Raw genomic sequence first — 22,277 nt, 5'->3', positions numbered from 1 at the left:
AACACTCAAAGAACAAATAATCCAATCAAGAAATGGGCAGAGGACATAAAGACATTTCTGCAAAGAAAACATCCAGATAACCAACACATACATGAAAAAATGTTCCATATCACTTGGTATCAGGGAAATACAAATCAACACCACAATAAGACACCACCTCACACCAGTCAGAATGGCTAAAATTAACAAATCAGGCAGTGACAGATGATGTCGAGGATGCAGAGAAAGGGGAACCCTCCTACACTGTCAGTAGGAATGCAAACTGGTGCAACCACTCTGGAAAACAGCATTGAGGTTCCTAAAAATTTCAAAATAGAGCTACCCTATGACCCAGCAATCACACTACTGGGTATTCACCCTAAAGATACAAATGTAGTGATCCGAAGGGGCACATGCACCTGAATGTTTAAAGAAACAATGTCCACAATAGCCAAACTATGGAAAGAACCTAGATGTCCATCAACAGATGAATGGAGACTATATATATATATATATATATATATATATATATACACACACACACACACACACACACACACACACAAACACACACACACACATACAAACACACACACACATATCAACAGATGAATATGTATATACATATACATATGTATATACATGTATAAGTGTGTGTGTGTGTGTGTAATGGAATAATCTGCAGCCATCAAAAGAAAAATGATATCTTGCCATTTGTGATGACATGGATGGAACTAGAAGGTATTATGCTGAGCGAAATAAGTCAATCAGAGAAAGAAAATTATCATATGATTTCCCTGATATGATAAAGTTGAGAATCAAAGTGGGGGCTTTGGTGAGTAGGGAAGGCAAAAAATGAAACAAGATGGGATCATGAGGGAGACAAACCATACACAAAACAGAGGGTTGCCAGGGGTAGGGGGGTAGGGAGAGGGTGGTTGGGTTATGGACGCTGGAGAAGGTATATGCTATGGTGAGTGTTGTGAAGTGTGTAAACCTGGCGATACACTTTCCTGTACCCCTGGGGCTAATAATATATCATATCTTAATAAAAAATTTTAAAAAATTACAAAAAAACAAAGAGGGTTTTGCATGTTTTTTTTTTTTCCTTTAAATGATGGTGGATTTATTGTAAACTACATAACTTCTTAAAGTATGAAAGCCACAAAAGAAATTAAATTTAATAATAATTCCTGGAAGAACAACAGAAATTTTTTGGTTTTTATAATTATACCATTTTTTTATCGGTTCCCATAAGTAGGTTTTATTAGAAATTATCTTGATTTTTGGTGTTTTCAACAATTTACCTAGAGACAAATAAATCTTTCTTTACCTTCCTTCCATCTTTTTATATGCTGTGCTCCCGGGAACTAGTAGAAATTAGCATAAATCTTTTGAAAAATTGAATCACTTTATATTTCTGTGAGAAAAAATTGAGAATCTGGAAAATGAGAGAGGGAGAGGAAGAGAGAGAGAGAGAGAGAGAAAGAAAGATTGATTTTTTAGTTTCTTATTTTTCTAATTATTTTATTTATTTTTCTTCATAATAGGTGCACTTTTTAATCCCTATCCCCTATTTCCCCATTTCCCCGATCCAGCCACCCAATGCCCCTCTGATAAAAATCACTTTGTACTTTGTACCTGAGAGTCTGTTTCTTGGTTTGTCTCTCTCTCTTTTCTTTGCTTGTTGTTTTGTTTCTTAAATTCTATATATGAATGAGATCATATGGTATTTGTCTTGCTTTGACTGGTTTACTTTGCTGGCTCATAGAGTAATTCTATTTTTAACTTCTTGAGGAACCTTCATGCTGTTTTTCCAGAGTGGCTCTATCAGCTTGCACTGCCACCAACAGTACAAAAGTGTTCCTTTTTCTCCACTTCCTTGTCAGCACTTCTTTCTTGTGTTATGGATTTTAGCTATTCTGATAGCTATGAGGTGATAAGTCATTAGAGCTTTGATTTGTTCATTTTAACCATTCCTATAGGTGTGAGGTGGTATCTTGTCATGATTTTGATTTTTATTTCCCTGATGATGAGTGATGTTGAGCATCTTTTCATATGTCTGTTGGCCGTCTTTATGTCTTCTTGGGAAAACTGTCTATTCATGTCTTCTGCCCATTTTTTAACTGGATTATTTGTTTCTTGGGTGTTCAGTTTTATAAGTTCTTTATATATTGGGGATACTATCCCTTTGATATGTTATTTGAAAATATTTCTCCCATTCAGGTTGTTTTTTGTTTTGTTTTGTTGATTATTTCCTTCACCATGCAAAAACATTTTATTTCAATGTACTCTCAATAATTTATTTTTGTTTTTATTTCCCTTGCCTCAGGAGACATATCTAGAAAAATGTTGCTACAGCCAATGTCATAGACTTTACCACTTGTTCTCTCTTCAAGGGTTTTTATGGTTTCAGGTCTCATATTTATGTACTTAATGCATTTTGAGTTTATTTTTGTGTATGGTGAAAGAAAGTGGTCCAGTTTTTTCTTTCTTTCTTTCTTTCTTTCTTTCTTTCTTTCTTTCTTTCTTTCCTTCCTTCCTTCCTTCCTTCCTTCCTTCCTTCCTTCCTTCCTTCCTTCCTTCCTTCCCTCTTCCTCTCTTTCCTCTCTTCTTTATTTCTGTCTTTTCTTTTCTCTCTTTCCTTCTTTCTTCCCCCCCTTTTTTTGCATGTGGCTATCCATTTCTCCTAACATCACTTATTGAATACACTGTCTCTTTTCCATTGCATAACTTGCCTCCTTTATAAAAGATTACTTGATCATATAATTATGGATTTACTTCTGGGTTTTCTGTTCTTTTCTATTGATATATCTGCCCATTTTTATGCCAGTACCATACTGTTTTAGTTACTACCACTTTGTAATAGAACTTGAAATCCAGAATTGTGATACCTCCAGTTCTTTTTTTTTTTTTTTTTTTTTTCAAGAGTGCTTTGGCTCTTCAAAATCTTTTGTGGTTCCATACAAATTTTATGATGGATTATTCTGGTTCTGGGAAAAATGCTCTGGGTATTTTTATAGAGATTGCCTTAAGTGTATAGATTGCTTTGGTAGTATGATCATTTTTAACAATATTTGTTCTTCCAACCCATGTCCTTCCATTTCTTTGTATCATCTTGAATTTCTTTCACCACAGTTTTATAGTTTCAGAGTACATGTCTTTTACTTCTTTGCTTAAGTTTCTTACTAGATATTTTATGATTTTTGGAGCAACTTTATTTTTTTTAAAGATTTTATTTATTTATTTGACAGAGAGAGGTCACAAGTAGGCAGAGAGGCAGGCAGAGAGAGAGAGGAGGAAGCAGGCTCCCCGCTGAGCAGAGAGCCCGATGCGGGACTCGATCCCAGGGCCCTGAGATCATGACCTGAGCCGAAGGCAGCAGCTCAACCCATTGAGCCACCCAGGCGCCCCTTTGGAGCAACTTTAAATAAGATTCTTTTATTTAAAAATGATTTTATTTGTTTATTTAAGAGAGAGAGAGTACAAGGACAAGCAAGGCGGAGGGACAAACAGACTCCCTGCTGAGTGGGGAACCTCAGACAAGTCTCCATCTCATGACCTGAGTCACTGAGCCACCCAGGTGTCCCAATAAGATTGTTTTCTTAATTTAACTTTCTGTTGCCTCATTATCAGTGTATCAAATGCAACAGATTTCTGTACATTGATTCTGTATCCTGTGACATTACTGAATTCATGTATCATTTGTAATACATTTTTGGTGGTCTTTAGGGTTTTTTATAGAGAGTAACATGTCATCTGCAAATTGTGAGACTTTTAGATCTTCCTTAAAATTTGAATGCCCTTTTTTTAAATGTTGTCTAATTGTTGTAGCTAGGACTTGAAGGATGTCTTGTTCCTGACCTTAGGGGAAAAGCTCTCAGTTTTTCACATTTTAATATGATGTTGACCATGGGTTTTCCATACAAACCCTTTATTATGATAAGATACATTTCCTCTACACCTGCTTTGCAGAGGGTTTTTATCACGAATGGATGTTGTACTTTGTCAAGTGCTTTTTCTGCATCTTGAAATAGTCATATGTTTTTTATTAATTCTCTTGCTAATGTGACACATCATGTTTATTGTTTTGCAAATAGTAAAACACCCTTGCATCCTGGCATTTTGTTTTCTCGAGGCTTTTGTTTGTTTGTTTGTTTGTTTAATTTAAATCCAAATAAACAACATATAATACATCATCATTTTTATATAACATTTAATGATTCATTAGTTGCATATAACACCCTGTGCTTATCCCATCATGTGCCCTCCTCAATGTCCATAACCAGCTACTAGTTCCCCCCGCACACCTCTCTTTCCAAAACCCTCAAGTTGTTTCCTAGATTCGAGTCTTTCATGGTTTGTCTCTCTCTGATTTTTTCCCACTTAGTTTTCCCTCCCTTCCCCGTTGTCTCTTGCACTATTCATTATATTCCACATATGAATGAAATGATATAATATCTTTCTCTGATTGACTTATTTCACTAAGCATAATACCCTCTGGTTCCATCCACATAGATGCAAATGGTAGGTTTCTGTTGGTTGAATAGTATTCCATTGTAAATATGAACCACATTTTCTATATCCATTCATCTGTCAAAGGACATCTCAGCTCTTTCTATCATTCGCCTGTTGTGGACATTGCTGCTATAAACATTGGGGTGTAAGTTTTCAGAAACACATCCATTTCTTTCAAATTGCCTAATATTTTGATATATAGTTGCTCATGATATTTTATAATAATTGTCTGTATTTCCTTGGTATTAGTTGTGATCTCTCCCCTTTCATTCATGATTTTATTAGTTTGTGTACTCTCTCTCTCTCTCTCTCTCTCTCTCTCTCTGGATGAGTCTGGCTAGGGGTTTATCAATTTTATTAATTTTTTCAAAGAACAAGCTTTTAGTTTTGTTTTTCTGTTTTACTGTTCTTCTCGTTCCTATTGCATTGATTTCTGCTCTAATATTTATTATTTCTCTTCTCCTGCTTGGTTTAGGCTTTATTTGCTGTTCTTTCTTCAGGTCCATTAGGTATAAGCTTAGTTTGTGTATTGGGGATTTTTCTAATTTTTTGAGAGAGGCTTGGATTGCTATGTACTTCCCTCTAAGGACCGCCTTTGCTGTAACCCATAGGTTTTTTATTGATGTGCTTTCATTCCCATTAGCTTGCATGAATTATTTAATTTCTTCTTTAATTTCCTGGCTGACCCATTCATTCTTTAGCAGGATGCTCGTTAACTTCCAAGAGTTCAAGTTCCTTCCAAATTTCTTCTTGTGATTGAGTTCCAGCTTCAACGATTTGTGGTCTGAAAATATGAAGGGAATAATCTCAGTTTTTTGGTATTGGTTAAGACCTGATTTGTGACCCAGTATATGATCTAGTCTAGAGAAAGTTCCATGTGTATAAAAGATCAATGAGTATTCTGTTGTTTTAGGGTGGAATGTTCTGTATATATCCATGAAGTCCTTATGGTTCAATGCGTCATCCAAAGCTCTTGTTTCTTTGTCGATTTTCTGCTTAGATGATCTGTCCTTAATTGCTGAGAGTCCATTGCTGAGAGTGGAGTGCTTTGGGTTGTTTATGTAATTGGCTGCTCCCATGTTAGGGGCATAGATATTTAAAATTGCTAGATTTTCTTGTTGGATAGACACTTTGAGATGATATAGTGTCCATCTACATCTCTTACTATGGTTTTTGATTTAAAATTTAATTTGTCTTATATTGGGATTGCTACCCCAGCTTTCTTTTGAGGTCCATTAGCATGGTAAATTGTTCTCCATCCCCTTACTTTCAGTCTGGAGGTGTCTTTAGGTCTAAGATGAGTCTCTTATAAACAGCATATGGATCATATAGATGGTTTTTAATCTTTTTTTTTTTAATCCAATCTGATACACTGTATCTTTTGGTCAGAGCAGTTAGCGCATTCACATTCAGGATAACTATTGAAAGATATGAATTTAATGCCATTGTATTGTCTGTAAAGTCTCTGTTTCTGTAGGTTGTCTCTGTTACTTTCTGGTCTATGTTACTCTTGGGTCTCTCTTCACTTACAGAATCCCCCTTAAAATTTCTTGCAGTGGTGGCTTAATGGTCACATATTCTGTTAGTTTCTGTCTGTCTTGGAAATTCTTTATCCCTTCTTCTGTCCTGAATGACAGCCTTGCTGGATAAAGTATTCTTGGCTGTATGTTTTTCTCAATTAGAATGAGTATATTATGGATGAGTAGCTCATGGATATATCATGCCAGCTTTTTCTGGCCTGACAGGTTTCTGTGGATAGGTCTGATGTTATTCAGATGTTCCTCCCTCCATTCCTGAGAAACATTCTCTCCCTAACTTCTCTCAGGATAGCTTCTCTGGCTCTAATATTTGCAAGCTTCACTATTATATTTCAGGGTGTTTATCCGTTTTTATTGACTTTGGGAGGGGTCCTCTCTGTCTCTTGGACATGAATGCTTGTTTTCTTCCCCAGATTAGGGAATTTCTTTTTTTAAGATTTTATTTATTTATTTGACAAACAGATATTACAAGTAGGCAAAGAGGCAGGCAGAAGGAGAGGAGGAAGCAGGTTCTCCTTGGAGCAGAGAGACCGATGTGAGGCTCAATCCCAGGACCCTGGGATCATGACCTGAGCCGAAGGCAGAGACTTTAACTCACTGAGCCACCCAGGAACCCCAGATTAGGGAAATTATCAGCTATGATTTGCTAAAATATACCTTCTAGCCCTCTTTCTTTCCACCCGCTTTGGGATCCCAATAATCCTAACATTGTTTTCAAGGCATCATTAAATTCTTGAAGGCCTTCTTCATGGGCTATTAGTTGCCTTTCTCCCTTTTCCTCGACTTCCTTCTTTTCCACCAGCCTTTAGATCACTTATTCTCTGTTCTGCCTCATTGATCCTAGCTGTAGAGCATCCAATTTAGACTACATTTCATTCATAGCATTTTTAAGTTCTGCCTGATTAGATCTCATTTCTGCCCTTAGAGATTCTGTATTGTCATGCATGCTTTCTTTCAAGCCTAGTTATTAACTTTATAATTATTACCCTGAATTCCATCTTTGACATCTTATATCCATATCAATTAGCTCTGTGGCAGAGAACATTGCTTCTGGTTCTTCCTTTGTTGTAGATTCCTCCTTCTAGTCATTCTGCCCAGAGAAGGATGGGTGTGTGAATGAACAGAGTCCAAAACAGCAACCACAACCCAAGTAGAATGCACCCTAGAAAAAATTGGAAGTGGTCAGAAGCAGCCATAGAAAAGAAAACATAGCAAAAATGAAACAAAACAATAAGAAAAAGAGGAGAGAATAGAAATTATAATCTCACATGGTGGAAAAAGTAGGATGATCTATTTCTTCCCAACAGAATTTTGGTCTCTTTGTTAGAAATTGCTATATCCCACAACTGGAATATATATATATATATATATATATATATATATATATATATATATATAATAGAATTCAATATATTGAATTCTATATTGAATAGAATGAAAAAAGTACTAGAATGAGGCATAAATATATAAAATACATATGTGGAAAAAAGTTTAAAAGCGACTTAAAAACATAAGTTGGCAAAATAATAATCTAGTTGAAATGAGAAAAAGTAAAAATATGGACAATTTTAGACTGAAGTATAAATGAGTCATGAGGAAAGATCTGGAGCTCAATATATTATTTTCCCCTGGTGCTGGAGTTTTACACTCCTTTGGGATCCATAAGCTTGCCATTCACCTATTTTTCCAGTCTGTCTTCTGGGGGAGGGGCCTGCTGTTCTGTTCTTTGCTTGGATGGGGTTTCCCCACCCCTTGTCAGGAGGAAGGGCTCAATGTGAGCTGGTCAACTCTGTGGCTTTTTTTCCCTAGTGGCTTTCTACACCTCTTTAGAGGGTCAGAGCAAAAATGGCCATGTGGGATCTCTGGCCCAGAGCTGCAAGATCATATTCTCCCCTTTTCAATAAACCCTCCAAGTCAAACTGTCTCCACGTCTGTGTGCACCAAATTCTGCAAACTCATTGTGGTTTTTTCCCAGTGCAATTCTAGCAGGGGAGTCTCAGGACCCCACAAGTGTCACTGCCCTTTATGTTTTTGCTACTGCAAGTGGTTGTTGGCTTGAGCATACACCCTGCTCTACTGCTCCCAGGACATGCCTGAGTGCCAGCCTACTGTTCTTTCTGGGGCCACTGACACCCTGAGAGCTGTTGCCCAGTCATGGGCTCAGGTGCTTCATCCCTCCCAGGGGATGGTAAATGACCCACACTTTTCAGTCCCTTTCAGGGTGCTCAAGCAAAGAGTGGTCTCCCTACCAGCTCTCAGTATATGGTGGCCCAAGCTAAAATTCCCTTCTGGGATCAATGACCATAACCAGTTCCCCACTCCACTGCTTGGGCACTCTATCAGTTCAGGCATCCCTGTTCTGTCTGTGTCTCCTGGAATCCTGAAACCACAATGACCCATCTAGAATTCTCTACTGTGCTCCTTTCAGAAAGTTATGTATCTCACTGGAGGAGATTTCCAAGGGTTCTGATTTTGCATTCCAGTGTTATATCACTTTCTGATAGGCTGTTTATGGAGGTTCCCCCCCTCCATTTATCTTCCAATATTTTCCCACCTCAGAGTAATGATTCTGCACCTATTACCTTGCAAAACGCAGTCATTTTCCTGCTTGTAGAGTTCCAGATATATTTTCTTACATCTCAGGCTGAATTCATGTGTGTTCAGAATGGTTTGATAGATATTCAGCTAAATTCAAGGGACCAGATGAAAGGATTTCCCCTACTCTGCCACAATCTTGCCTCCCCCCTGTTTTAATGTGTTGATTCAATTTCATTGCTGATGTTGGTCTACTATATTTTATATTTCTTCCTGATTTACTTTTGGTAGGTTATATGCTTCTAGGAATTTATCCATTTCTTCTCAGTTGATCAATTTGTTGGCATATAGGTTTTCATAATATTCTGATACACTTTTATATCTATGTTGTTTGTTGTTATTTTTCCTCTTTCATTAGTAATTTTTTTTATTTTTTTTTCCTCTGGTTCCTTGAGTTGTAAGATTAGGTTGTTTATTTGATATATACATATATTTTTGCTTCTTGAGGTAGGCCTGTGTTACTATAAATTCCCTTCTTAGAACCACTTCTGCTTCATGCCCAATATTTGGGCCATTATTCATTATTTTCCCATGTTTGTTTTTGATTTTTTGGCTGACCCATTTATTTTTTAATAGTATGTTATTTAGCTTCCATGTATTCGTGGTCTTTCCAGATTTTTTTCTTGTGGTTGATTTCTAGTTTCATAGTGTTACAGTCATAAAAGATGCATTGTATGGCTTTTATTTATTTATTTTTTGATCTTGTTGAGACTAATGTGTGATATTTTTGGATAAATATTTCATGTGCACTTGAATAGAACACAAATTCTGCTGTTTTAGGATGAATTCTGAATATGATTGTTAAATACATCTGGTTCAGTGTGTAATTCAAAGCTACTGTTTCTGTGTTGATTTTCTGTTGAGATTACCTACTCCTCATAGTAAATGGGGTGTTAAGGATCCCAAGTATTATTGTATTTCTATTGATTGTTTCTCTTTTTATTAACTGTTTCATGTATACACTATTCTTGGCTGCACATTTTCCCTTCCAGCACTTCGAGTATATCATGCCACTCTCTTCTGACCTGCAAACTTTCTGCTGAAAAATTTGCTGAGAAACTTATGGGGTTTCCCCTGTATGTAACTATATTCCTTTTTCTTGCTGATTTAAAATGTTTTATTTGATTTGATTTTATTATTTTATTTTATTTCATTTCATTTTAAATTCAGTTAGCCCACATATAGTCCATCATTGCTTTTTGGTGTAGTGTTCAATGATTCATTATTTGTGTATAACACCATTGTTCATCACATCACATCCTCCTACCCACTTCCCTTTACAAAACTCTCAGTTTGTTTCCTGGAGTCAAGAGTCTCTCATGGTTTGTCTCCCTCTGTAATTTCTTCCATTTTTATTTCCATTCCTTGTGATCCTCTGTGCTATTTTTTATATTCCACATATGAAGAAAACCATATGATAATGGTTCTCTGATTGAGTTATTTCACTTAGCATAATACCCTCCAGTTCCAGTGAAACCATATTATAATGGTTCTCTGATTATTTCACTTAGCATAATACCCTCAGATTCCATCATGTTGATGAAAATGGTAGGTATTCATCCTTTCTGATGACTGAATAATATTCCATTGTATATATGAACCACATCCTCTTTATCCACTCATCTGTTGAGGGACATCTATTCTCCTTCCACAGTTTGGCTATTGGACATTGGTGCTATGAACATTGGGGAGCATCTGACTCTCATTTTCACTAAATCTGAATCTTTGGAGTAAATACCAAGTAAGATAAAAAGCTTCTGCATGGCAAGGGAAATAGTCAACTAAACTAAAAAGCAATCCATGGAATGGGAGAAGATATTTGTGTCACAGCTGGTGCAACAAATCGACCAGGAAACGTGAGGGTAAGAGGATGGTGAAAAGAAATTAAGAGAAAAAGAGATGGGGGCAGAAGGGACACAAGATGATGCCCAACAGTGCTGATTTTATTCCACACCTTACAAGCATTTATAAGGCAGACCACAATAGAAGGAGTAATACATCAGTATCTAGTCAGATGACCACAAGTTCCTATAACAAGTTTACATTAACTACAAGCAAACCTCGTGATGCCAGGTAGTCTCAGTTAAAGCCAAGACAATCAACCAGGGAGTGGGTTATGGGAGGTACAAGAACAAAAAGGACCAACTAAGAATTCATGACCCTGACCACATTATTCCCTTCTGTAGGGAGAGGGTGTGAGAAGTCACGTAGGCGAGTGCATGACACATAGCACAGACCCTTTCTCAGTGTTACTCAACTTTCCCATCCTTAACCCCTGTCAAGGTGTCCAGACTTTAAAGGAGACAGAAGTCAGGGCCTGGTTTGATCCTCGACTCCAACCATGCCATGGCCTCCAACATATTTGCTAATGACATAACAGATAATGGGCTAGTATCCAAGATTTGTAAAGAACTTATCAAACTCAGCATCCCCTCCCAAAACTAATCCAATCAAGAAATGTGCAAAAGACATGAACAGACACTTCTCTGAAGAATACATATAAAGAGCCAATAGACACATGGAAAAAAAAATTTCCATATCTCTTGGCATTAGGAAAATACAAATCAAAACCACAATGAGATACCATCTTACACCAGTTAGAATGGCTAACATGTTTTGTTTTTTTTTTCCTGCTTTTTGTCATTCCAATTATTATGTGTCCTGTTGTGCACATCTTTGAGTTGAGTTTCTGGAAGGGGGGGAATTCTGTGCCTCTTGGCTAGATCTCTGTTTCCTTCCTCAGATTAGGGAAGTTTCAGTTATATTTCTTCAAATAAATTTCCTGCCCCCCTTACCTCTATCTTCTGAGATCCCTGTAATGTGAATTTTATGATGCTTGATGGAGTCACTGAGTTCCTTAAGACTATTCTAAATTTGTATGATTTTCTTTCCTCTCCTTCGCTCTGTGTTGTTACTTTCCATTACTGTCTTCCATGTTGTTAATTGATTTCTCTGCTTCATCCAGCCTATTTTCTTTCTGTCCAGTATATTTTTAATCTTACTTATTTTGTTCTTATCTCTTATCAGTTCCTTTATGTCGTTATGTTTAGGGTCTCACTGATGTCCACCACTCTTTTCTTCAGTCTAGTGTGTATCTTTATGGTCATTATTTTAAATTCTCTGTTAAGAATATTATTTATGCTTTTTCATTTTGATATCTTGCTATGGCTTGGTCCAGTTCTTTCTCTTGATATATGTTTCTCTGACTCATTTTCTTTGGCTTTCTGTGTCTGTTTCTATGTGTTAGGAACGTCAGCTACTTCTCTTGCTCTTCATGATAATAGTTTGATGAAGAAGTCTTTCAGTGCCCTATAATGGAGTGTTTCTTGCTCCCCAAGACTTGGTATATCTGGCAGTGTCTCCTATGTGTATTGTGTGTGTTCTATTGTTCAGGCCAGTTGTCTGCAGAGACTCTCTGCCTATTGTTGTCAGTGTTTTGTCCCCAACAGGGATGGTGTGTGTTTTAACAAGGTGTGTGGTGATCTGCTTTCAAAAGGATACTTGCCACTGCTGCTACTGGAACTGATGTCTCACACAATATGGGGATTGGGAAATCTGATGTCAGTAGGGTTTTTGTAGGTCTTCTGGGAGAGGGAGTCCACAGCAGAGGAACCAAGGCAAGTGCATCTGGGAAGGGTGGATCCACTGAACTGTGGCGAGGAGGACGTGGTGAAAATAAGTTAGGTATAAAGTCATTGTAGCACTGGCTCCCACAGGTGGCAGTTATTTATGCTGGGGAGAAGGGAAAGAAAATGGTGCTTGACAACTCCTTTTTTCCTAGAAGGCTCCCAATGATTCTTGTGTCTCTGGGCCATGGCCTGAGATGAGCAAATCACTTTTCTTCCTCTCTGTCCCCAGCATTTTTTAAACTGCTGGTTCTACAATGTATCTGAAAATACTGTTTGTAGCTCTATATCTTTAATGTTGAGCACTGTTTCCTAATGTATTCTAGGCTCTACCAAAGTTAATGCTATGGATTTTTGAAAGTTCAGTCTTTAAGTCTTGCTGGTTTTAGAAACTCGCAAAATTTGATGCCACTCACTTTCAGAGGCAGATATTAGATATTTGTCCTCCCTGTTTGTGGGCTCCCTGGTACAAAAGTCTGTATTCTGCCCTTCTCCACACCACTATAAACCTCCCCACCATGGAAAGTCATGGTCCATTTTGCTCCCAGGCCATGTGTTCACCCTTCCTACCTGCTTTGATGTAGCCTTTTCCCTGACTTTAGCCATGGAGTTTGTTCTGCCAGTATTTGGGTGTTTCCTGGGTTATTTATGCAGATATGGGTGTTATGTAGTTATATCTGTGAAACAAGGAGACTCTAGGGTTCTCCTACCCAGCCATCTTCTCAGCCAACCAATTCGAGATAGAGAGATTGACAGAGATGATACACTATCAGATATCTAAGGAGACTTTACAGAATTAAGTCTAAAACTCTTACTAGCATTATGGATTTCATTTTTTGCAGTTTATTATGTGCAATATTACATGTAATTCATGTGGTTCCCAAAGAAATACTGTGAGTGATGGTTAAAGACAGAGTTGCAATTAATGTTTATATTATAAGACTCAAATTTACCATCAGTCATATTTAAATAACTGTTTAGTAAACAATGTTTTATGTACAGACTAAGAGCAGATGATTTTATTTCTTGATTATTGTGTGAAATGTGTTTTCAGTTTTAAGCAACAGAAATCACTTCTGAGTAATTTAAATAGAGGATATCTCTTGAGGATATTTGAAAGCTCAAAGGATTTCTAGGAAGACAAAAAAAACCAAGCGTAGAGTCCATGTGCCAGAAACTATGCACCAAATAATGCCATAGTGTTAGGTTTCTTTAAAAAATGGTTATTGCTACTGCTCACAGGCTCACAGACAGCACAATCTGCTACAGTCATTAACAAGAACACTGATTAATGGCACTGCTAGATCTAATGCTATTACACCCTCTAGACATTGGATGTATCTACTTCTACTACTGTATTGTCATCACAATCATTTATGCAGTGGTCCCACCTCTTCTAACCAGTTGTTTCTTCTTCTTTTTTTATTTTTTTTTTTACAATTTAAATTCAATTAACATATGGTGCATTATTAGTTTCAGAGGTAGAGGTCAGTGATTCTTCATTCTTATGTAATACCCAGTTCTCATTACATCACATGCCCTCCTTAGTGTCCACCACCCACTTATCCTACTCCCCAGCCACCTTCCCTCCAGCAACCTTCAATTTGTTCCTTATAATTGAGTCTCTTATGTTTTGCCTCCCTTTGCCAGTTTTTTAATGGTTCAAAACCTGAGACAATGCATTTGGTTAGTCAATATTAGGTCATATTACTGCATTCTTATGGCAATGGGATATTGGAACGTGAGTACGTGGCACTTTAAGTCTTTGTAATGATAGAAAATTCTGCATCATAAGGTAGAACATTCCCAAACATAGTAATTTTTGTCATCAGTCAACAACATTGATGAAGATTTACTATGGTTGCTAATTCTGGTCAACACAAAGGTATCTATCCTTAAGAAAATGTAACATACAATAATTCCAGGACTACTCCTTCCATTCTTAAGGAAGAAGTTTAATTAACTTATGTTGATTTGATTATCACTCATTGAACCTCAAAATTGGAATTAGACAGAGTTACTTAACATCATTGAAACACTCTATCACCACATGTTATTTCAAATAAAACCCAATGGGAAAATTACTCTTTCTAGCTGTATCTTAAATGGAATGTGGTATAATATGCTTTCTTTTCTCCTGCTACAGTGATCCTTCAGCCCGTACAAGACTAATGTACCAAAAGTTATGGACTTATTTCAAGTTATTTAGGGAAGAGATAGGAAAATATCAAAATTATGTGGGGATAAGGACAAAAAAGAAAGTACTAACTTGAATGTCTCTTGAAGTTCATAATAATATAGGTTTTCTCAAAGAACGCTTTTCCCATACTTCCTCCACTTCAATTATAACTCTGCTGTGTCGATTTTGTACTCATTTGTTCAAAGAATCCTTTTCTTCAAGTATTTTAGTCAGAAACACTATCTCCATTCTTCATTTCTATTCCTTTTTAGAAGTAAACAAACAAACAAAACAAACAAACAAAAAAATCCCTCCATCTCTAGATCTTCACCAAGAACTACAGTTTGAACTTTGGCTTTTGAATAGTGTCTTAGTCTACTTAGTCTACCATTACAAGGTATCACACAAAATAGTCCACATACTGTGTGACTTATTAACAACAAAATGGAGAGAATTAAGATGACAGTGGAGCAGGACCCTAGGCTTGTCTCATTCCTTGAACACAACTTGATAACTATCACATCATTCTAAATAGCCCAGACTTTAACCTGAAGACTCACAGAACAAATTCCACAACTAAAGGGGGAGAAGACACCACATCAATAAAGGTAGGAAGTGCAGAGATGTGGTTGGGGGGAGAAACAACAGAAATATATTACTAACACCTCTGGATGCTGAAATCTGAAATCATGGTTGGGTGGAGGCCATCTGGCAGGTCACTGACCTTCCATTGTTCCCTCATATGGTGGAAAGGGTTTGAGAGCTTCGTCTTTTATAAGGGCACTAACCCCATTCATAAAGGCTTCACTCTATGACTTAAGCACCTCCTATTACAATCACATTGAGTATTAAGATTTCAGGATATGAATTTTCTGGAGACACATACATTCAAACCATAGCAAACCATAGCTCAAGAAGCCTCACATTGCTTCCGTTGTATGGACATTAGAATTCCTTATGTCTAAGATTCTTCAATGATGATTTTATTTTCAATATTCCAAGTAGTAGAAATTCTTAGCCTAATATTTAATTTATTATGTGGAGTATTAAATGTGCACATATTTAAAGGTAAAATATTTCTTTTTTTTTAAATCAGAAATAACAATGTTTAACTGCATGATGGAGAAAAATAAATCCTGTAGGCAAGTCTTTGGTTCTCTCTTGAAGTAAATACATGTCTCTTACAGAGCTAAGAGAGCTAAGAGATATCTTCTTTGTCTGCAGTGATCAGAAAATTGTCACACAGGCTTCTTTATTTCCTGTGGGAATGTTACCAGCCTCAATTCAATATTTCTTTATAAAACTGAGGAGTGGCAGGTGAAATTTTTGCAATTGTTCTCACAACACGTTGTGTCTAAAAATCAAGTATGTATCTATAGCAATAAAGAAGAATAAACAGGGGCGCCTGGGTGACTCAGTGGATCAAAGCCTCTGCATTTGGCTCAGGTCATGATCTCAGGGTCTTGGGATTGAGCCCTGCATCAGGTTCTCTGCTCAGCAGGGAACCTGCTTCTCCCTCTCTCTCTCTGCCTGCCTCGCTGCCTACTTGTGATACCTGTCAAATAAATAAATAAATAAATAAATAAATAAATAAATAAAGTCTTTAAGAAAAAAAGGAAGAAGAAGCACGCCAATGAATTATTATCAATTTTACAGATAGACTTATTTAAATCAGTTCCTAGATTAACTAAGCACTGTTAGGGTTAGAAAGTTCCTAAAGAGATAGTCAAGTCCCAATCTTTCTCTCTCTCTCTCTCTCTCTCTCACTTTTTTTTTTTAGATATTATTATTATCTTTTTATTTGGCAGAGAGGGAGAGAAAGAGAGAGAGAGTGAGAGCAAGGGAGCACAATAAGGGGAGCTGCAGAGGAAGAAGGAGGTTTGCCACCAAACAGTAATCCCAACATGGGACTTGATCCCAGGATGCTGGGATCACGACTTGAGCCAATTGCAGATGTTTAACCAACTGATCCACCAAGGTACCCCTCAAACATTCTTTTAGACACACAAAAAATATGAGGCTTAATGAAGATGGAACTTATCAACTGCCTCACCATAAAATATGTTTATGTGCTCACAAGTGCTCACAAGTACATGCTAAATTGTAAGCCTTGAATTTAGTATCAGGAACCCATTTTAGTTAAATCATACTGTAACCTCTGTTAGCCAAACATAAGGGTGTGCTTAAATAGTTTCAAGTGACTAGTCTTACAGCATTAACACAAATTAACTAGCAGTTCATCATTCCTAGCTAAACACATATTTTCCACATTTTATGTATGCATAAAGATAAAAATATTGAATAATTTTTAAGATGGGTATTAAGTGAATTAAAGATACTGATGGGCAATGATTTAAAAAAAAATCTTCTAAAGAAGTGGATAATGATTGGAACATCTAGATTTGTTATTTGTTTTTATTCTATAGATTTTCAGATTTCTAGGAAAAAGTACAGATTTCCTCCTTCCATCTCATTTGGTTTAAATTAACCTACAAAAAAAAATACTTTTTAACTCTGGCCTATTGGGAAAACAAAATAAAAGTTACATTAACAGATTATATAATTATAATATGTTTAAAATGTTCAATTAATGCTTGTGATGACCATGATAAATCTAAAAATATTCAGAAAGCATAAAGGGAGTTTATGTTTAGAATGTGATATCAAACACTTGAATGATAGAGAGATATAGAGAATAAAAGACCTTCTATTCTTAAGAATAAAAGAGAACCATATGGTTATATGTTAGGAAAGTAGTTAGTTTGGCAAAGAATTCTATCATTAACTGAAGGAAAATACTTTTTTAAGTTACTTTTCTTCACAACCTAAATTAATGGAGTTTATATGCAGAGTTTAAAATAAATTTAACCGTGGAGGAGCAGTAACTTAATATGGCAATTGTCTTAGTACATTTGTTATAGTGAAATACTGTTCAAAATTATAAGCCAGGTCCAATTGACCATAAAAAATGGAAAGTAGAATATTCTAAGGAGTAGAACATATCCATTGCAAATCTCAAAATGGAAATTAAAACAAATTTAAAAATTGCATAAATTTCCAAAAAGATTAATCTCATGGAATGGTGACATTCCCCCCAGAAACAAAACAAAACAAAACAAAACAATTAATACACTACCTAATGAGCATGTGTCTTTGGTTACAATCAGTGCTTGCTCTCTCTCTCTCTCTCTCTCTCTCTTCTCTCTTCTTCTTTCTCTTTCTCTGAATATTCACTAAGCCAAACTGAGATTTTAAAAATTTTTGAAGTTTTGATATATCTTATTTTTAAGCTTCAAACCATTAGGGAAATTGTTATTTTCATACAGTGTATTTAAATCAGAAATAATGTCCCAAATTTACAAATCTCTAAAAAAAAGAGAGAGAGAGAGAGAAACATGTTCAATATGTAAACAAAAATGGAAGAAAATTTGGTTGGCATATTTCATTCAGCATAATCTCTTCAAGTCCTTTCCTTGTTGATGCAAAAGTTGGGTATTCATCCTTTCTGATGGAGGCATAATATTCCACTGTATGTATGGACCATATCTTCTTTATCCATCCAGCTGTTGTAGGAAATCTTGGCTCTTTCCCTGGAGGAGATTATGCCAAGTGAAATATTTCAGAGAGAGTAAATTATTATACGGTTTCACTTACTTGTGGAGAATAAGGAATAACATGGAGGACATTAGAAGAAGGAAAGAAAAAGTGAATTGGGATAAATTGGAGGGGGAGATGAATCATGAGAGACTGTGGACTCTGAGAAACAAACTGAGGGGTTTGGAGGGTAGAAGGATGGCGGCTTAGGTGAGCCTGATGGTGGGTACTAAAGAGGGTATGTATTGCATGGAGCACTGGGTGTGGTGCTTAAACAATGAATCTTGGAACAGTGAAAAAATAACAGAAAAGAAAAGAAAAAGGTAATTTGGACTTAGAGGACATGATAAAATTGAACAACCAAGATAAAGAAAAGGGTTGGTTGATTAGAGTTGCTTTCTGAAGATGAAACTATCTATTGGAATTACATGTTAATTTACATGTTAAAATGCACGATAATATGTATGGTAATATATATTTAAAAAGACAATATAGTCAGATTTCCATTTGAGATGTATAAAACAGAAGGAGCATTCCTACCTCAATAAGAAATGAGGAACTTTCAGATAATCTAAAATATCATTTATTTTTTGGAACTCCTCAAAGAGCTGATGTCACAGGACAAACAGGGAAAATGGAGCAAAGTGTTCTGAATTCCAAAGAGATACAGAACTTTCCAAAAGTAATGTGGGACACAAAAACTCTATCCTCAGAGGCAGAGCAGTCTTTGTCAGGGGCTGGGTAAGGAGGTTGGGATGAAAGAGAGGTCTGACTATAAGGTAACAGAGGGAACATTTTGTGATGGTGAAAATGTTCTACATCTTTTTTTTTTTTTTTTGAAAATATTCTGCATCTTGACTGTAATAGAGGTTACATTACCATATATGTTTAAATTAATAAAACTGTACATCTAAAAAGTGAGATTTAGTATATATAAATTATAATTCAGTAATGAATTTTTAAAAATGTAATACAATATATATTATTATAATCTAGTAATAAAGGAGGACTGTCACAAAACTTCAAAGAAGTTTGAATGCATGCTTGAAATATATGCATAATGAATTCTCAGAAACCATTCATTTTATTTTATATATGTAAAGAGGTTGTAATATACATTTTTGATTATATACCAATACAATACAATTTAGTTAAACAGTTGTTTGTTGAGCAACTTATATTTACATAGGTATTTGTCATTTATTAAGTGCTTTTAGTTCTCAGCTAGTTGTAAATACACACTTGAGATATGTTTACAACAGAAGGTAGTGTATTGTGCCCAGGTCTTAATTAGTAAAATTGACTGTGTAATGACATAGAATAGTGACATTGAAAGAATATTATTAAAAGAGTTCTTCCCAGAAATGAGAAGCACAATGCGTCATAAAGGACCACACAAAGCCTATAATGCAAAGGAGTCAGTAAGCAGACAAATAGGAACAGGAGCTCTTGCTTTATGACTATGGTGGCAGGAAGTAACAAAGTGGAGATGTCCCTTATTGGATAATAAATGGATTTGGGTTCTTCTTCTAGCTCCTTTAGGTGTAAAGTTATGTTGTTTATTTCAAATGTATCTTGCTTCCCGAGGTAGGCCTGTATTGCTATATACTTCCCTCTTAGAATGACTTTTGCTGCATCCCAAAGGCTTTAGACCACCATGTTTTCATTTTTGTTTGTTTTTATGTAATTTCTCATTTATTCTTGGTTGTCCCATTCATAATTTAGTAGTATATTATTTAACCAACATGTATTTGTGCTATTTCCAGATTTTTTTTTTCTTATGGTTGATTTCTAGTGTCATCACATTGTGGCCCAAAAGATGCATGGTATGACTTTGATATATATTTCTTTCAATTTATTTATTTTCAGAAAAACAGTATTCATTATTTTTTCAACACACCCAGGGCTCCCTGCAATCTGTGCCATCTATAATACCCAACACCTGGTACCCCAACCTCCCACCCCCCCACCACTTCAAACCCCTCAGATTGTTTTTTGGAGTCCATAGTCTCTCATGATTCACCTCGCCTTCCAATTTACCCCAACTCCCTTCTCCTCTCTAACACCCCGTGTCCTCCATGCTATTTGTTATGCTCCACAAATAAGTGAAACCATATGATAATTGACTCTCTCTGCTTGACTTATTTCACTCAGCATAATCTCTTCCAGTCCCGTCCATGTTGCTACAAAAGTTGGGTATTCATCATATCTGATGAAGACATAATACTCCATAGTGTATATGGACCACATCTTCTTTATCCATTCGTCCCTTGAAGGGCATCTTGGTTCTTTCCATAGTTTGGTGACCGTGGCCATTGCTGCTATAAACATTGGGGTACAGATGGTCCTTCTTTTCACGACATCTGTATCTTTGGGGTAAATACCCAGGAGTGCAATTGCAGGGTCATAGGGAAGTTCTATTTTTAATTTCTTGAGGGATCTCCACACTGTTCTCCAAAGAGGCTGCACCAACATGCATTCCCACCAACAGTGCAAGAGGGTTCCCCTTTCTCCACATCCTCTCCAACACATGTTGTCTCCTGTCTTGTTAATTTTGGCCATTCTAACTGGTGTAAGGTGATATCTCAATGTGGTTTGAATTTGAATCTCCTGAGGGCTAATGATGATGAGCATTTTTTCATGTGTCTGATAGCCATTTGTATGTCTTGATGGGAGAAGTGTCTGTTCATATCTTCTTCCCATTTTTTGATATGTTTGCCTGTTTCATGTGTGTTGAATTTCAGGAGTTCATTATAGATCCTGGATATCAACCTTTTGTCTGTACTGTCATTTGCAAATATCTTCTCCCATTCCGTGGGTTGCCTCTTTGTTTTTTTGACTGTTTCCTTTGCTGTGCAGAAGCTTTTAATCTTGATGAAGTCCCAAAAGTTTATTTTCACTTTTGTTTCCTTTGCCTTTGGAGACATATCTTGAAAGAAGTTGCTGTGGCTGATATCGAAGAGATTACTGCCTATGTTCTCCTCTAGGATACTGATGGATTCCTGTCTCACGTTGAGGTCTTTTATCCATTTTGAGTTGATCTTTGTGTATGGTGTAAGAGAATCGTCGAGTTTCATTCTTCTACATATAGCTGTCCAGTTTTCCCAGCACCATTTATTGAAGAGACTCTCATTTTTCCACTGTATATTTTTTCCTTTTTTGTCGAAGATTAATTGACCATAGAGTTAAGGGTCCATATGTGGGCTCTCTACTCTGTTCCACTCGTCTATGTGTCTGTTTTTATGTCAGTACCATGCTGTCTTGGTGATCACAGCTTTGTAGTAAAGCTTGAAATCAGGTAACGTGATGCTGCCAGTTTTATTTTTGTTTTTCAACATTTCCTTAGCGATTCGGGGTCTCTTCTGATTCCATACAAATTTTAGGATTATTTGCTCCAGCTCTTTGAAGAATACTGGTAGAATTTTGATTGGAATGGCATTAAAAGTATAGATTGCTCTAAGCAGTATAGACATTTTAACAATGTTTATTCTTCTGATCCAAGAGCATGGAATGGTCTTCCATCTTTTTGTGTCTTCTTCAATTTCTTTCATGAGTGTTCTGTATTTCCTCAAGTACAGATCCTTTACCTTTTTGGTTAGGTTTATTCCCAGGTATCTTATTGTTCTTGGTGCTATAGTAAATGGAATCGATTCTCTAATTTCCCTTTCTGTATTTTAATTTTTACTGTATAAGAAAGCCACTGATTTCTGCACATTGACTTTGTATCCTGCCACATTGCTGATATGTTGTACGAGTTCTAGTAGTTTGGGAGTAGAGTCTTTTGGGTTTTCCTTATAAAGCATCATGTCATCTGTCGGAGGCAGGCCCCTGGCCAGGGCGGCCTCCACCATTAAAAGATGGCGCCTGGCTAGTTGCCAGGTGAGGATTGCCTCATGAGACTAAGTGGAACGCCCAAAGAGGAAGTAAACAGCATTGGTTGCTAGCGAAGTTGTTCGTTTAGGTGCACAGCCTGATTCGCTCCCTCCTGTACCCTGCTCGCTGATTGGTCATGTAAGCGTATATAAGTGTGTAGACTTGCGGAAATAAAGAGAGAGAAGAGAGAGAAGATGCATCCGAACCAGGGCATCTTGTTGTCCTTGCGGGGCGAGGGCGATAAATGGCGCCGGCACCCGGGAACTAAATAAAGGAATCTTGCAAGGTAATCCGCAGGAAAGCGGGGAGTAAAGGTCCGCAGGTAAGCGGGGACATCAGCCACGTTCAAAAGTGGGAATTCCGCGGTAAAGCGGG

At 36.6% G+C, this 22,277-nt stretch overlaps 1 long non-coding RNA gene across 1 annotated transcript; it reads left to right on the top strand.

Moving 5' to 3' along the window:
• The first annotated feature begins 1,778 nt into the window (after window positions 1–1,778).
• On the top strand, window positions 1,779–20,544 carry LOC116583432. Its single transcript, XR_004282722.1, has 3 exons — window positions 1,779–1,831; window positions 1,965–1,971; window positions 20,527–20,544. It is a non-coding gene; the product is annotated as an uncharacterized LOC116583432 (long non-coding RNA).
• The last annotated feature ends 1,733 nt before the right edge of the window (window positions 20,545–22,277 follow it).

The sequence above is a fragment of the Mustela erminea genome, chromosome X (assembly GCF_009829155.1).
Source record: "Mustela erminea isolate mMusErm1 chromosome X, mMusErm1.Pri, whole genome shotgun sequence".
Taxonomy (NCBI): domain Eukaryota; kingdom Metazoa; phylum Chordata; class Mammalia; order Carnivora; family Mustelidae; genus Mustela; species Mustela erminea.
This window is presented reverse-complemented; position numbering and strand designations above follow the sequence as displayed.